The sequence below is a fragment of the Plectrocnemia conspersa genome, unplaced genomic scaffold (genome assembly GCF_051122295.1).
Source record: "Plectrocnemia conspersa isolate PC_06_02 unplaced genomic scaffold, ASM5112229v1 ptg000010l, whole genome shotgun sequence".
Classification (NCBI taxonomy): domain Eukaryota; kingdom Metazoa; phylum Arthropoda; class Insecta; order Trichoptera; family Polycentropodidae; genus Plectrocnemia; species Plectrocnemia conspersa.
Genome location: NW_028277174.1, coordinates 17,904,027 through 17,920,586, shown reverse-complemented (window position 1 = coordinate 17,920,586; position 16,560 = coordinate 17,904,027).

The window sequence follows — 16,560 nt, the reverse complement described above, 5'->3', positions numbered from 1 at the left end:
TGATGTACTAAATGCCCTTGCTGCACTATCATTCTAGAAAGTGTATAAAATAAATTAAATTAAATTGTAGAATTTACAATTTTAAAAGGGGACCATATATAAACTTGTTTTAGAAACAATATTTTTATTAGCTTACAAATAATAATCATAAACTATTATGCTAATCTCTCTTAGAAAATTTACTAGTGTTTTTATAAATCGATATATTATTCTATAGTTTCGGGTCTCTGGGTATCTGGACAGTAAATAGATCTCTTGGTGCAGAGGTATTATAGTAGGCTAACAATATTTACTTGGCGCACAATACCAAATAATTGTCATAATATTTAAGATTAGATTAAGATTCGTATTCATTATTTGATCAAATATTGGCATAATCCATCTTCTTTTAAGTGGTAAGATATCATTCCTACTAATATTACTGTCACAGTAATAACATTATTATTTCGTCATTCGTAATTATATGGATAATTTTTAAAAATAAATGAATATATGTATTTATAAATAATTAAAACACAGATTACTAATTCTGTTTTACATAACTTAGTAATTTACTAGCTCGAAAAGACTAATATTATTATTTGAGTTGCCGCTAAAAATGTCGATACCCAGGTCGATAGTTGTCAATCGCTGATTTTAAGAAAGAGCGAAATAGCGAGATCTGCTTGCATCTCGCTCTTTTTTTCCGTCATACTAAAATCTTTTTATTTCATAACAGACATACAATATTAAGTAAGAATTATGCACAATTAGAGCATATAATCCCGTTTCAACCCATATCATAAAAATATAGACACGCTTTGAAGGAAAAAATCAGTTTAAGAGCCGTAATCACCGTAAAACTGTCAAGTATTGCGGTCTTAACACTAAATTGAACGTCCATGTTCCGATAAAAAATTTTACAATAAACTTACACTCGTAAATTTAATATTATTGAGTTATTTGCATAAGTTGAAAATTCAATATTACTAAAATGTGTTTACCAGAAGTTTTTTTATCATTAATAATTTTAAATTGGCAAAATTAGCTCGAGCACAAAGCCAATAAATGCATTGAAAGTTTTGAGTGCAACGCTTGGAATACGATGTCGACCAATTGTCGACTTACTAGCACAAAGGGTTAACTATATTTGAAAGACATTACCTTGTCACCGCATGATGCCAAGAATTGTAAATATCCTCGCGGGCCACGGCGTGGCGTCACTCCCCCCGCCCCCCGCGAGGCCCGCGCTAGAAGGGATGCGTCGCTGATGGATGTCGTGGAAAAACACTGGTGCAACGCCTTGCATACACAAAGCTTAGCTATAAACACTATTATAAACACTAATTTGAATTATACACTGCTTAATTCTAACACATACACTAAATTACATTACTAATTAAAAACATCGAAACGGATATTATTATATAAAAATATGAACGAGAACACTTATTCGAGAAAAATGCAACAAAACAATTTATTCGCCCGTTTACGACCATGGTCGCATAGCTACTGGTATTTTTTTTTAATATTTCTAGATGCATCCAGACAATTCAAGGTTATCCTTCGTTAAAAATAACAAATGTCATTCACCTCAGATTGCATTTGTCTAGTTTTAAAATATTTATCTCTAATTCGAATTATTTTAATGCAAGTTGTTTGTTTATTTTTAAAATATGTATCTCTCATTCGATTTATTTTTATTGCGAGAGTGACACGAAGGTCACCTTTGTTGTTATGTTGTTATGTTAACCTTCTAAAAGTATAATGTCGATGATTTGAAGTTTATTTATATGAAAAATATTATTTAAATCTAATTTATATGTGCCAAATTTACGACTTTTTCAAATGACGTTCTTCCGTTGAAAATAGTGAAAAAAAAAAATATTTTTATTACATATTGATAATATGGGAATCCTCCTTACAAGTCAACAAAAACCGCATCTATAATATAATTGTTCTAAACCGTCGCTTCCGCTTTCGGACGCGCATAACTTTAAATAAAACATTCTCCGTTCAATACTCTACCCTGCAAATCATATCGCTTTGTATGAACGGTGTATAATAATACACGAAAACAAAGGAAATATATTTATATATAAGATAATAAATTATAATAATAATAAAAATAAAAATTAAATTTGCTCCAATTGATTTTTGTGCTGCCGGTAATGCGTTCTGTTGTTTCGACCAATGAAAAATAAGCATTCAAATTCAAATAGACAGTACCGTGACAACACTTTTATTTAATAATAAAATTTTGCTATGCGACAATAATTTTCATTAATTCGTCATTTGACTGAATATAAATAATAGGATTGCAAATTAACTAGGTGTGTTATAACTATGTTAACCTAAATAAATACATAATGTGTTGAGGATTATAATACGTTGAATAAACTAGATAAACAATCATAAAACAATCTTCGTAAGGAAATCTTCAAATTTTGAATTCCCGGCGACGGGCTCCGAGGCCGAAAAGTGAGTTTTTCCTTTTAAAATACATAAAAATTATCGTTATTTCTGATTTAATGCACATATTCGTTAGATTTAAAGAATATACGCGCTGCGTCATAAGAGCGTTTACCAAAGTAGCGCTGTAACAAAATAGCGTATAAAAAAATGCGCAGACAGTCATATGAGCGCTTGAAAAAAGAGAGCACGTCATAAGAGCGCAAAAATACTTGGATAAAATCAAGTAATGAATATTTTAGGAATTAGATATACAAAATATAAGTAAATTGTGAGAAATTTACGATGGCGGTAAAATTAGTATTTAATGTGCCACAGTGTAAAGACGATTAGCCAATGCAAACATTATTATTTATTAATTATTATGTACATACGAAAGTATGACTCATCTTCATAAATACGATATACATATATTTTGTTTTAAAATAAGACGCTGGTTTTGAATTTATCATTAAATTTGTTCTATAATATTTCATTAAATTGACAAATAATTATCGATTCTACTTGCAATGAATGCGTACAGTTATAAGGCAGGTACATGGTCCACCAGACTTTTTTTTCTTTTATTTTAGACAACTACACTTTTTCGTGAAAATTCGTAGGATAAATAAAATCATCTGAAAATAAACGTGACTGCAAAGGGTTAAAACATTAATTTTGCCGAATTCATTTTAATCATATTGTATAATTATCAACACATTTTACTTATATAATATTTTTCCGTGCTCATTTGTGACGTTGCCATCACAGAGATTTATAAGCCGATGTCGATTTTATCAGCACCAGTAAAAGTATTTGAAATCACACTTCATAAATATGCTTCAAACCATATCAAAGAATACTTATTTAATCAACATCATTAGCAACGAATTTGTTCTGGTTTTTTAGTTTTGTGGCAAAAAATCTTGATATATAAGCAACCAATTAAATGTCATCTTTATGATTTCTTAAAAGCTTTTAATAATATTTTTACTAATTTAATTTTTAGACGATGGCTTTCAAGTGTTCCTTATAATATTGAGGTTTAAAAAAACTTAAATTTAATTAATCATCCTATTCTCGGGCAAGACCGCTACTCAAATTTGATTTTAAATATGAATGTACTACAACGCTCAGAAGTGATAATCGATTCGCCCCATCAATCATAATTGGCTTCTTAAGCGATTTGAGAAGATAGGCGGAGTATTTTACTCCTCTCATCAGTGAGGATAGTAGAAAGTCTAGACTTTGCGTTAGATATTCAATAGTAGAGTCTACTATATAATTCAATGAAATCTGGTCCAGTAGAGATAATCGTAGACATCAGTACAAACACCCGAGCTTAGATCTTCAAGGAAGTTCGAACTTTGGAAGCCAAGCAGTATACCATCTACAACAGTCTGACTTGAATGGGGGCTCTGCAGTCACTTGTGCAGTCTTAAGGCAATTTTTTATATATTTGTTATGTTATTATTTATAACAACTTTTTTACGAAGAGTTTAATTTTATCTTCTGATAGAATTACGGGCTCTTCTATGCGGTGTTTTAACATTTACTTATGCATGCACATTATAAATATTCAAAGTTGCATAAAAATAACTTAGTACTTTTTTGCATAAATGGTTACATTCATCTTTTCCATAGAGCTGAAGACTGCACGTGAAAATACCATCACCGAAGAGAGATGTCCACTTTTGAAGCCCGAAGGTGTTCCCTGTTTATCACACGAATCGGGTCACACGAGCAGATTAAATGACCAGGGCCAATTTGCATAATTACATCATCATTTCCCAGGTATCTCTGCACGTGTACTCCAATTTACAGGTGAACACACACATGTAGCGGAGACTCGTATGAGAACATTTTTAGAGCTCGTTTGCTCTCGGGGCTTAGGTTTGCATAATTGCCCTTTGCACGGCTCTCGTTTCGTCTCTAAATAAACATTTAGAATGCAAGGGGTCACTCTAGGACCCCTTCGTCAAGGAACGGATACTTTGCGCAAGTGGAATATTTACCCTAGCCGGCAAAAATATGCTAATTCGTCAATTGTCGCAACCCGTGTTTGAGTGTGATTCTTTGACGTGCGAAAACTAAGGAAAAGAGAGCTCTCGACAATAAAGGGTTCGCCAGGAACACAGGCAATTAATGAAACACAGTTACTCATCAAAGAAACATAATAGTATATTAGATAGAATTATTAAAATATTTTTTTTTGTTACGAGTCACCAAAAAATTTTTATTTGATTCGTTAATAACATCTTTAACGAATAACGATATTATTATAATGGACATGAATAATCGAAGAACAATCTTCGGTCAATGTAAAGTAATTATAAAAAATATTCTTACCACTCTGTCATTTTTTTGTATTGATACACATGAATGTACAAACATGTGTATATTTATAATTAAATTTATTCGTTTTACGCGATTTTTTGTGTCTTTTTAAGTCTGGGTTTACGCAGATTTTTATTTTTTGTAACATATCTTCCATTTTTATATGTGTTCTATGCCTCGATTTATACGAATTCGATTTAGGAAAAATTTCGCAAAATCTATCTACTAATATACCACGCAAATCGAGGTATGACTGTATATAACTAACAATCACAGAATAAATCATGAGTTAAAACCACATTAAAAACAAGCTAAGGGACGACCAAAAATCCAACGATCTGAACAAATTGAAAATAAGAACTGGAAGATCGTAGCAGATTAATATGAACGGTGTAAAATGTTTGTGAATCAAGGCAAGACCTGTAGAATGTTTTTGAGCCTAAAAATAAGAACGTGTTTATCATTGAGAATATAAAGAAATAGAAAATCCTACTATGTGATAATTGATTATATTAGTAATTATTTAAATTACTAATTCCGATCTTTCAGACAATATAGATATTAAAAAATTTCTTTGGTTGTGAAGGGATACGAAATCATAACGCTTTTGTATTCGTCTATTGTTTCCACTTACTTACACTTTATTCGTGAACCCATTATTTGTATTATTAATAAAAACATAACCTTTGGTACAGGGCTCACGAAATGCTAGTTACTGCTCTGCATACACACGTATACGGTATCGCTGCCGTAAAACGGACAGAGATTGATCGTCTGCCGTTTATTTACTCGTAACCGAGGCGCGTTGTATGAATAAAATTATTATGTAAGAATTTGCAAAATACCATGCGATAAAAATCAGCCACGCACTCTTGTTATTCATGTATTCATACGAAACCATTATCGGAATGCTCCGGGAAAGGGAATACTCAACCGGTTTGTGCGCAAAGAAAGAATGCCATTACCGGGCGGCCGGAAAATGGTAGAGGGGGCGACAAGAAAAATACTACGGTGAGAAAACATGAAAGAGTGAGATCGCAGAAAAGACTCGCAGAAATCGTATTAGTCATATGTTCGCGCGGTGAAAAGAATTGCGGGTCCCGGTGTGAAAAAAACGGGACCCACGATCATTATTTCGCCTTTAAAGGATTCCTTTCAATGCTACCGGAGAAAATCGAGTGCAAATTGAATAGGCCCCGTGAAATTTATTAAATGTTGGCTGAGTTCAAAAGCGCAAATTTTCAAATTAACACTTTACGATCGAAGCGCGATGTGTATTGCGGAAATCCGTGAATCAAGTCAAACAATTAGAGTCTGGTTCAAAAGATATATTCACAGCACACGCACGATGCAGGAATAAGATATTGCGATATGAGATGTGGCAGTGACAGTAATACAGTAATATAAATGATTGATTAGATATTAGATATTATTATCGAATAATAAATGGCTCTGAAAATTAGCCTTTCTTGCAATTATAATTGAATTTCTTAACGAATTTAACTTAAAAATACAAGTAAAAACAGCTTATATGTAAAAATTACTTTTTTGAAGTTCATTTAAATTTTGCTTCCTTGCCCACCGAGTCAAAAATATTTACGATCTGGCTCTTCACAAAATAAGTGTACTGACCCCTACCCTAGGTCAAAAATACAACATATAATATATAACCCTCTTATGCAATTTAAAAATGTGACAGATCTACCTTATGAAATTTTAGGTATGCTTCATTGTTAGAGTGAAGTGCAAAAAGCGTCTTTCACAACCCTTTGATAACTACCCTCATTTATTTAATATATATTTTTGTATGTAATTTTATTTATATGCATTGATCGCTATTTTCATTTTTAAGTAATATAACAATTTAACTGGCAATAAAGTTATTAATATAAATGTATTGCATACTTATTTTGATAAGACGTGTGAAGCTTTTAGAAAGAAAATTATACATACAAGCGTGCGTAATATTTACATAAGTATAAATATAACTAGATATATAAGTTATATTGAAAGCCTAAACTGTTATATTATATAACGGTTTTGGCTTTTATATTTCTTTTATACTCTTATTTTTAATTAAAATTTATTTTCATAAACATATTACAACACGTTTTACGCTTCAAATTATTTTAATACAATGGTACGGATCGTATTATACAATAACATCGTAGCGAGAAACTTTTTTAATACGCAAATATCAAAAAAATATAATAAAAATATTCCAATAACTTTTAATGAACCTGCAATTTATTATTAATATTTAAATCAATGTCCGATACGTATTTTTATGTAAATGAATTTGTAAATATTTTATTTTCTTATTGATACACGATCATCAAATTTTTTATTCTTTGTCTACGGTGTCTAATTAAACTTAATAATATTATTTTCCGGTATAAATAGAACGCATCAATTTTTAACGTCTCGAGTTAACATTACTCAAGCCACAAATTAATTTGATTTATCGGCCAATTAATAAAATCCTTTTAATGAAGAATGTTCGCCGATCTAATTTGGACTTTTGTAAAGATTGATCGTTGTGCATAAATTCAAGTAAAATGGTTTATTCAATAAGACATCATTTATATTACAGCCGTTGTATTTTACGTCTGTATTTAATTAACACGGTTTCTTAGGTTCGCAGAAATTCAGGGGTGCTATAGAAATTTTCTGCGGAATCTTGAATTCTCGCTGTGTGCTTCGGGGAAATTTAAGAAACGCCACCGTGGAAAATCGATCTGTCATACATTAAAATAAATGAACGCCATTTTTCGTCGCCGCCGAAACGTATCAAAAGTTTCTGGCGGATGTGGAAAGGAAAACACAGGAACACCCCTAATATTATTGCTTCGCAAAGTTTGAAATTGCTTTAACGGAACAAAGTTTGGATCAAGAGTGAGCGTCGAGACCCACGAAGATGGATCTTGTCTCGTCTACCTTCTCTCGTTCTGAACTATCGAGACATTTGCGAATTTCATTAGTGATTTTATCAAAGATAATATCTTTGGTTAATGTTGGAATTTGCGATTATAGAATTATAACACAATAAACATACATGAAACAGTCAGCGATTTATTTAGATTTTTGTTAGATAATATGCAGGATCAAACAAATTAATGATAATATACTAAATCGTAAAAAATATAAAGTACATACACTAGCTCACGATACACAATCTAAGAGAAGCCATACAACTTATTATATCGAATTTCGCGATAAAATAAAATAAATTGTGCGGTGATTTGAAAAATAGATATAATGTTAGATGTAGTACAATATGAATTAAAAGATCAAATAATAAAATGTTTGAAGTTGCATATAGTAAATCTCGGCAGTTTTTATTTTTGGCATCTGTTGAAAAATCATCTGTGGATGAATCGTTTTAGAAATGTGATATTATGTCATTTGATTTGTTCGCTTGGTTATTAAAGTAAAAAATGCCTAGCTTTCATAATTTTTCCAACTGATTTAATTTTAAACGGTTTGTTTCATTGCTACCTTGGAGATTTTAAAGAATTCTTTGAAGGTTAATTTTGTTAATCAACAGTATTTCGTAATTATTCGTTATCAATATCTAAGGGTTTTTCTTAATGAAGTGTATATTCATGTGAAGATTTTTTAAGCATTTTTATGTTCAGTCCAATTTTAAGCCAAAACACATAAAAAATAGTTTAACTAATAATTAAACATCTTTGCAGTCAAAATGTCAATATAATTTAATTTTTTATAATTTCAGCATGTTAATTAAAAATATTAATTTTGTTTAAAATTTTAAATGACATATTTCAAAGAAGGTTTTTACTCATAAACAGTAATTTTGCTGAAAGAAAATACTTATGTTTAATTGGTCACGTAGCATCAGTAGAAAACGCATTTATTTCTATGTATATATTATATTTATAATTAACTGTTATTTTCTTTAAAAAAAAATAATGAATCATTTTTTGCAAAAAAATTTAATATATTTTTTAATAAATCGTTATATCATCTGCAGAAGAGCATTTTCCCTCGCAGTTTATTTTTTATAAGATTTATCTTGATTCTGACTAATAATTTTATTTTTTATAAATTACTTTGCACATTTTCCGGAAAATACAACATGTCTAGTAATAAAGCGACTCTGTGGTGACCCCTTTCGCCTACTGCCCTAAGCTCTAAGGTTTATTAGCCTATAGGTTAATCCAGTCCTGAATCCCTCAATACGAACAATACATTCGACAAATTAAAAAATGATTTTTATAAAAATGTTTATAATACATATTGAAAAACAAAAATAAACGGTAACAAATACATTGACGCAACTTTTATAAAATGAAAGCTAATGTTTTAATAATATAAAGTTCAATATCCTTATCGCGTTAAAAAAATTGTAAAAATGGTTTATGTTAAAATGTCGAAGGAAACAAAACGCAGATGAAGCCGACTACAAAAGCTAGTTAAAATAATAAAAACAAACACACGCGTATATGTTGAATTATCGCAAGAGTTGATCCCGTATACATTTAGGATAAGTTTAGGATCACACGTGTGTATAAATTCAGTTATGTAATCTTCGACTTTGGCGAGAGAGTACGTATGCAAGAATGGCGGGGCTTTGCGAGTTGCGAGAGCGCCTTGCAATTTGGACTAAGGGAGAGAGACAGAACAAAGATAAAACAAGCAGGGACCTCTCTAAAGCGGAGATAAGAAACTTGCCGTTGGATTGTTTCAGACCCATATACCCTTTTGGCAAAGTTTAAAACGATGATTTTATTGCCCGAACCCAGAGAGCAAGAGTGTGCGTGTCTGTTTGCATATGTGTAAGTACGTTAATTCATATGAGGGTTGCAGAGATTTTTTCATCTACTCTCGCCGTCCGTCAGTAGGATGTAAATTTAGAACTAGTCTGGTAATAGTCGAAATTAGGGTTCGGACCCTCATTTTGCGCGCGTGTGCGTGATTTAGTCAGTGTAGCCATTTCCCAAGCGGCGGTGACGGAAAAGATGTCGTACGTCTGCGTTTCATCCCAAAGGCACTATTTCCACAACAAAACCTTCCATTTTAGTTTTTCGTCCGTCGTTGCGAATTGCCAGTTTTGTTTTTTTTTTGCACGCTCGTCACTTTCTCTGTAGTGTATATTTTTTTTGACAACTGAGATCGTATATTATGCGCTGATATTGCGAGAGAACAATTGACAAACTAAAATTGAAGCAAATCTTTTTTATTTTCACACATGTACATGTATATTTATATTTATATAATTTATACCTTATAATCTACTAAGACGAATAACAAATAAACGCTACGTGTGTCAATATTCTCACATGCGGAATTTTCAACAGCATACCGAAGAATCCTAAGTTGTTTTGAACCAGTACCAGACGAAAACCTCTTGAAAAAAATGAATAAACAATACCGTTTAAAACTATTATGAATGCTCAGAAAACGATTAAAAGTGTAATCAATCTGAAGAAAGCTGCTGAATATGACTTGACCATTAAGATATTATACAAAGATTCTATAATAATGTACTTCGGCGTTAACACACCATGATACTTATACTTAGTATTAAGACATATCCAGAAGTCATCCAGAAAATTGCCTTAAAACACTAACAAAAGCCAAAGAATCACATCAATGATGAGGCCGTTCATCTCCTTACCTCGGAAGATCTAACCAGAAGACTGAAAAGAAGCAAAACACACTAATTGATATAATCGTAATTATGTAAAACCAAATGACAAAAAAAACAAATCATGTAATTCACATGAACCTGAGCACTTTTACTTCAAATAATTAATTTAAATCAGATTTTTTTTATATAGCTATGTAAGTGAGATTGTAATTTTCCAATAGAACTCTAGAAGGGATTTAATAACATAAAAAATTACGTCAAATAAATGTGTGAATAGTCGCTAATATCTTAGCATGAGCATGAAACTCAAATAAAAATATATCTCACACTGTCTCAAAACTTCAGCAAAATTACATAGTTGTTATTACCAGGCCGACTACATTATAAAATAAAGAAATAATATTTAAAATAAAAATGTATGTTAATCGCTCATACACAAAGCGTCTCGGGAGTTATGCTTTGCGACGGCAGCGAGATAAAATAAATAAGATGTGAGTGAAAAGTGGAGAAACAAGCGGAACTGTAGGTAGCTCCGACAAAGTGGATGAGATGAACAATTTCCGTCGTCCTTGTAACACGTTCCTTTGATGATAAAATCCAGGGGGACCGGAGAAGAAAAGTGTTATCTACCCTGATTCTGGCACGAGACTATTTTCGGAACTACATTACATGCAAGTCGAACACCTTTAATTCGATTCCGGAACGAATCAAACCGATAATTTCATTTTGCCAAAAAAATAAACGATTCTACGAACTAGCAATACGATAATATATCTTTCGTAATTCACAAATAAATTCGTTGTGCAAGCTCGCTTATTAAAGAGTTTCATGTAATGCATTGGGATAACCCCTGTCAGGTTACAATGAATTACTTAAAAAATAATTAAAGCCACAAGAACTAAACTTAATTACCTTTGTAGTGAAAGTAAATTAAATTTTAAAAATAAATGACTAATTCCTAAATATATATTATCGTATATCTCTCCGGTTTGGGGATAAATAAATAACACTTATAATTAGCCAATAAAACTATAAGCGCAATAAAATATTTCACAAAGAATTACGTCAAATACTTTATAGCTTGTCCGCCACTCTATTACCTAAAATAATTTCGCTTGGAGATTTGGAAAATGTAAGAACGTGACAAACAAAATCAATAATAATGTTTTTAAGAATTTTTGAGAAATGTGGTATAATTTTTTTCACTTTTTAAATGGTAACTTTTATAACTCCAGTTCTGTAAATTGAATATATCAATCTGTATTTTGCACTATATTTTCAGCAATTAATTTCTTCAACAAACTCTGATTCGAATCAGCAAGAGTTTACTATACTTATGAAATGAAATATGGCTTTTAGTAAAATGTCTTAATGGCCAGATCAGAGCCGAAACATTTACGAAATAAATTAACAGTGAAGGCACGGCTTGAACTAAGTTTAAACACGTAATGTTTCTGCTATTTCCAGCATAAGGCGTCATAGTAAAAACGTTTTCAGGAGGTCCAAACTAGCTCGTAAATTATAACCAACTTTTGACATATCGCACCACATCTGAGAGGTGACCACAAGGGTCCGACGAAACACAAGAGGTCATCCCTTTGCTTTGCCGATAAATTGACTTGGCAATAAAAACGAATAAATAATGCCGATAATTAATATCTTAATAATCAATAACAATGATATCTAGATTTAGAGTTTATTTATTTCAGTATATAATGTAAAAACTTACACACTACATAAATAAATACAAACTCTTAAGTAAAATATTGTATATTATAATTAGTCATTTCCAAAATCTTGAATTATTATTTTAAAATAATTTTATTTAATTGTGAAACCAAAATAGATAACTATTAAGATGTTAACCCAGGCCTCAGCAACCTTTTTTGGCTGTGGGTCAAAATAATTAAAATGTGACTATTAAAAAGACTATTCGGGTCAGTGAATATTTTTGGTCCTAACAACCATATATGTGGTCTAGGCGTGACATCGTAACACGTTAAAAAAATGATATTTGCAGAATTGAAACGGGACACTTAAAATCATCAAACGGGTCACTTGGTGACCCGCGGGTCATAGGTTGCCGAGCCCTATATTAACCTATAGCTTCATGAAACAATCAAACTTTAAAAAAGAATTGTGCAATCACTTCTGTAAATTTTTAATACATACATAAATACGTTTATTTTAATAATATAAATAATTTTACAGATACATTAATTATTCATAATTCTTGATACATTGATTATTTATATATACTGATATGGGCTCTCCGAATCATAACCATACATCACACGTGTCGAAAAAATTAGATTGCAACTTCTTTGTGCATTTGGACGCAGCTGTGAAAACTTGGATAAACTTTGAATTCAAGATGTTTCCAGTCAAATATTGATAAGATAAAACTACAATAAATCAACAAATATTCTTGGACGTGAAATAAATCAGAAGCACATCTTATCATCCTTTTGTTAGTTCGATGGTAATGTTTGCCTTTCCCAGTAATATAATATATTATAAACAAATGAATGTAATTTAAATTACATTCATTTGTTAACATAATATTATATTGTAGTTACAAATAATAATAGACCAATTCAATAAATAAATCATATCGTATTTATTATCTCATAATATTATTCCTCAAACTACAAAGTATACTATAATAAAAAGTCGTTGCCAAAATATATCTTTAATAATATATTATAATATCTAAAAAAATATATATAAAAAATAAAAAAATAAATATATTTTAATATCTTTTAGACAAAAAAAAAAAAATTTTAAATGTAGTTACACTATGCCGGATGAAACATTACTTAAATTAACACGAAATTCGTATTTTCTAATCCTTCAATAATAGTGATTAAACACATTAATCTAGTTGGCCGTTGATATTCTAAATCACTGGTTGCGAGAGTTATTACGCCATAATTTATTCGAGAATTCTCAATAAACATTAAACATAAACGTCGATGACATGGTAATTGTTTCACAATCTTAATCTTGTGCCTTGGCCTCGTCCGAGATCCTTCACTTTAATCTGTCCTGATCTACACATTACCAGTTGCTAATGTAAAGCTTTTTGAGATCCCACTGCATTTCGTGTAGCCAACGTATTCACGCTCCTGCCTTAAGTTAGCCACTTAGCAGGCTTCGAATCTTTCATGCAAAAAATACCCCCACCTAAAAATGCCCACATAATCCTCCTCAAAATATAAAGGTACAGAATTTTCTTGCATCACTATAGTCTGATTACGTGGAAACACATTAACTAATATTAGGCATGATAAATTGTAAAATGAGAGTGCACATACTGAATATTTCGATTCAACCCTTTTGTACCGTGTATCGTAGGTATCTCCACAATGCTGTGTATCTATAGTGTGTATACACTTTCGATATGTTGCGTATGATAAATTCTCAGCGCGGAAGTGGTGTTTGCCGGCCAAATTGGAATAACGTATCAGATGGACCGTGGTCCTAGTCAAATATTTATGGCTATTTGAAACGCGGCCCGTTTTTGCCGTTTATCCAAAGCCGTGCCCCGTTCAGATTTCCCACTTTTTTCCCCGGGGCGGTCGGCGCGGCCCTCCTCCGCCATTGCGTTGGCTCCTTTTTGGTCGTTGATTTATGTATTCTCGTGTTCCTTGAGACCGCTGCCCGACGGCTGCTGGCATACGAAATTTATTGTTCGAACTTTGTGCATGTGGCAAGTTTCGCCAAGGTTCTCTCTCTCTCTTTCTCTCCTTCTCAAACCCCCAACCCCTCACACATATACATACGCATTTCGCAAACCCTTTGGCGTTCGCGCTTTGTTTCCATTATTTTTTGTACGTGCTCCCAACCGAAAATGATCGTTCCGAATGCACAATCATCTTCGTTAGTGCTCTTGCTCTATTCTTACACTAAAAGTATCTACTAGCTTACTCTTTCTAAAGCATAAACAATCAATCAAGTTCAAGATAATACTTGATTAATCATCCGATATTTGTTTTTGAATCACTGTTTGTCTTTATGTTAATCCGTTATATTATAGAAACCAAAGAAAAACTATACCATGTATTTATAATAAACTAATTTGATTGATAATGTAGGTAATCAGATATAGATATAACTTCCGAAATATTGAATTGAGATAAACACTTTCTTTAAACTTTTTATAGAACTCAATCAAATACACAACATTGTCTTTAAATATTTCCCATTTTATACAAATTGCAAATCCAGTTAAAAGCTCCTATGCAACCAGGGCCGGCCTGAAGGGCAGGCAGTACAGGCGATTGCCTGGGGCGCTAGATCTTGTGGAGCGCCGTAATATCTAACCAAGGCAAAATATTCACTTAAAATTATCAAACAATATTGAAAAAAAAAATATTCAAAGTTATAAAGTTATAAAGTTTTGTACTAGACTAAGTTCTATAAAAAGTTTCAAAAAATGTTTATCTCAATTTTATATAATCGGAAGTTATTTAAGACGTTAACTTTTGCCTAGGAGGTTTTAACTGGATCGATAAAATTCGCAATTTGCAAAAAATGGCAAATGTTTTAATGCAAAGTTGTGTATTAGATTGAGTTCTATAAAAAGGTTAAAAAAAGTGTTTGTCTCAATTTAATATATCGGAAGTTATTTGAGACGTTAACCTTTGCCTAGGAGGTTTTAGCTGAATCGACAAAATTCGCAATTTGCAAAAATTGGTAAATGTTTTAATTCAAAGTTGTGTATTAGATTGAGTTCTATAAAAAGTTTAACAAAAGTGTTTGTCTCAATTTAATATTTCGGAAGTTATTTGAAACGTTAACTTTTGCCTATGAGGTTTTAACTGGATCGATAAAATTTGCAATTTGCAAAAAAATGCAAATGTTGTAATGCAAAGTTGTGTATTAGATTGGGTTCTATAAAAAGTTTGAGGAAAGTGTTTGTCTCAACTTAATATTTCGAAAGTTATTTGAGACGTTAACTTTTGCCTAGGAGGTTTTAACTGGATCGATAAAATTTGCAATTTGCATAATATGGTAAATGTTTTAATGCAAAGTTGTGTATTAGATAGAGTTTGATAAAAAGTTGAAACAAAGTGTTTGTCTCAATTTAATATTTCGAAAGATATTTGAGACGTTAACTTTTGCCTAGGAGGTTTTAACTGGATCGATAAAATTTGCAATTTGCAAAAAATGGTAAATGTTTTAATTCAAAGTTGTGTATTAGATTGAGTTCTATAAAAAGTTTAACAAAAGTGTTTGTCTCAATTTAATATTTCGGAAGTTATTTGAAACGTTAACTTTTGCCTAGGAGGTTTTAACTGGATCGATAAAATTTGCAATTTGCAAAAAATGGTAAATGTTTTAATGCAAAGTTGTGTATTAGATTGAGTTCTATAAAAAGTTTGCGAAAAGTTTTTGTCTCAATTTTATATTTCGGAAGTTATTTGAGACGTTAACTTTTACCTAGGAGGTTTTAACTGGATCGATAAAATTTACAATTTACAAAATATGGCAAATGTTTTAATGTAAAGTTGTGTATTAGATTGAGTTCTATAAAAAGTTTATAAAAGTGTTTGTCTCAATTTAATATTTCAGAAGTTATTTGAGACGTTAACTTTTACCTAGGAGGTTTTAACTGGATCGATAAAATTTGCAATTTACAAATTTTGGCAAATGTTTTAATGCAAAGTTGTGTATTAGATTGGTTTCTATAAAAAGTTTGAAAAAAGTGTTTGTCTCAATTTAATATTTCGGAAGATATTTGAGACGTTAACTTTTGCCTAGGAGGTTTTAACTGGATTGATAAAATTCGCAATTTGCAAAAAATGGCAAAGGTTTTAATGCAAAGTTGTGTATTAGATTGGGTTCTATAAAAAGTTGGAGAAAAGTGTTTGTCTCAATTTAATATTTCGAAAGTTATTTGAGACGTTAACTTTTGCCTAGGAGGTTTTAACTGGATCGATAAAATTCGCAATTTGCAAAAAATGGCAAATGTTTTAATCCAAAGTTGTGTATTAGATTGAGTTCTATAAAAAAGTTGAGGAAAGTGTTTGTCTCAATTAAATATTTCGGAAGTTATTTGAGACGTTAACTTTTGCCTAGGAAGTTTTAACTGGATCGATAAAATTCGCAATTTGCAAAAAATGGCAAATGTTTTAATCCAAAGTTGTGTATTAGATTGAGTTCTATAAAAAGGT